Source organism: Eumetopias jubatus, unplaced genomic scaffold (assembly GCF_037043125.1).
Source record: "Eumetopias jubatus isolate StellerSeaLion01/CBP00866 unplaced genomic scaffold, mEumJub1_p1.0 scaffold_175, whole genome shotgun sequence".
NCBI classification, from domain to species: Eukaryota; Metazoa; Chordata; class Mammalia; order Carnivora; family Otariidae; genus Eumetopias; species Eumetopias jubatus.
In genome coordinates, this window is record NW_028274981.1 from 224,741 (window position 1) to 227,366 (window position 2,626).

Sequence of the window (2,626 nt, forward strand, 5' to 3'; positions counted from 1 at the left end):
AAACAAGATCTGAGTTGGGAGAAGCTTTCGACCCAAGTTCGTTCTCAAGCAGTGGTATATGGCACAGTAGTTGTGCCTTCGCTTTAACGTTGGAAATTTCCTGCATCTTCTTCCCTGTAGATGGTATTGGAAAGACTGTTTCTCTCTACCGTTTTGTTCCTTGAGATGTGAAAAGCAGGAAAGAATGTCCAATGGCAAAATGACAGTCTCTTCAACAAATGGTGTGGGAAAATTGGACAGCCATATGCACAAGAATGAAACTGGACCATTTCCTTACACCACACACAAAAATAGACTCCAAATGGTTGAAAGACCTAAACGTGAGACAGGAGTCCATCCAAATCCTAAAGGAGAGCACAGGTAGCAACCTTCTCGACCTTAGCCGCAGCAACTTCTTCCTAGAAACATCGCCAAAGGCACGGGAAGCCAGGGCAAAAATGAACTATCGGGATTTCATCAAGATAAAGAGCTTTTGCACAGCAAAAGAAACAGTCCACGAAACCAAAAGACAACCGACAGAATGGAAGAAAATATTTGCAAACGACATATCAGATAAAGGGCTAGTATCCAAAATCTATAAAGAACTTATCAAACTCAACACCCAAAGAACAAATATTCCAATCAAGAAATGGGCAGAAGACATGAACAGACATTTCTCCAAAGAAGACATCGAAATGGCCAACAAGCACATGAAAAAGTGCTCAACATCGCTCGGCATCAGGGAAATCCAAATCAAAACCTCAATGAGATACCACCTCACACCCGTCAGAATGGCTAAAATTAACAAGTCAGGGAACGACAGATGTTGGCGGGGATGTGGAGAAAGGGGAACCCTCCTACACTGGTGGTGGGAATGCAAGCTGGTGCAACCCCTCTGGAAAACAGTATGGAGGTTCCTCAAACAGTTGAAATTAAAGCTACCGTTCGATCCAGCAATTGCACTCCTGGGTATTTACCACAAAGATACAAATGTAGGGACCCGAATGGGTACGTGTACCCCAATGTTTATAGCAGCAATGTCCACAATAGCCAAGCTGTGGAAAGAGCCAAGATGCCCATCGACAGATGAATGGATAAAGAAGAGGTGGTATATATACACAATGGAATATTATGCAGCCACCAAAAGGAATGAGATCTTGCCATTTGCAACGACGTGGATGGAAGTGGAGGGTGTTATGCTGAGTGAAATAAGTCAATCAGAGAAAGACATGTGTCACGTGACCTCACTGATATGAGGAATTCTTAATCTCAGGAAACAAACTGAGTTACTGGAGTGGTTGGGGGTGGGAGGGATGGGGTGGCTGGGTGATAGACATTGGGGAGGGTATGTGCCACGGTGAGTGCTGTGAATTGTGCAAGACTGTTGAATCACAGATCTGTACTTCTGAAACAAATAATGCAACATATTTTAAGAAAGAAGAAAAAGAAGAAGATAACAGGAGAGGAAGAAAAGGGGAGTATGTCAGAGGGGGAGACGAACCATGAGAGATGATGGACTCTGTAAAACAAACTGAGGGTTCTAGAGGGGAGGGGGGTAGGGGGATGGGTTAGCCTGGTGATGGGTATTGAGGAGGGCACGTTCTGCATGGAGCACTGGGTGTTATGAACAAACAATGAATCATGGAACACTGCATCAAAAACTAATGATGTAATATATGGTGATTAACATAACAATAAAAAAATTAAAAAGAAATGTCATAGACTGAGTCATCTCAGTCACTCTAAAGGGACAAGTGACTGTAGGGTCAGGCTGAGCAAGTCTCAATAGAAGACATGCACATCAGAGAAGTGTGCTGGGGGTCTAGGAGAGGTGGGCTGTTCAGTTCTGTGAGCACAAAGAGTAAGTGTCCTCGCCCTCACCCCACCCAAGTAAGGTACAGAGAAGGTGCCCAAGTCAAGGACCAAATCTTCCCAATGCCTGATGCTGAGATCACCACCCAAGGTTTTCACAGTCTGACCTCACAGCACATTCTTAACATAGACTTCACTCCTCCTGGGCTGTGCTTGAGGTCCAACTTCCGGGGGAAACTTGGCTTCCATGAGCATGGTCCCATGCTACAGATTCAGCCCAGGATATGTGGGGGAGAGCCCTTTCTCAGGGTAAATTATATACTCAAATCCAGCTTAGGCATCATCTGTGCACCTGGTGTATATGTGACTCCCCTCCTGACACAGGATATTCTAACTATGACCACACCACTGTGTTCTTGAGATTTTGGTACCAAGGCCAGAATTTGCAGACTCTCCTCACACCTTTCTCCACCATAAGAAACTCTTTCTGGTTAAGCCTTAGCCTCCCACCACCCTCCTGGTGGCACTTCTGTATTTGGTCTATTCTCAGAACAGCACAGATGGAGCTGATCTGACGTGCACAAATGTACATTTGACTCTATGATTACATTTTGTAGTTATTTCTTCAGGAAATATCTCTGATGAAATAATACTTGTTTTCCATTATGTACATTTTTTCCCTCTAAAATCAGAAAAACTTTAAATGTCTCAGAACAGAAAAAAGTTTAATAACTATTATATTCCCATGAAACATTTTGCTTCCACTTAAAATTATATTTATATATTTTATAGCAGCATGGTAAAATGTATATGCTATAAAGCAAAAGCAAATATA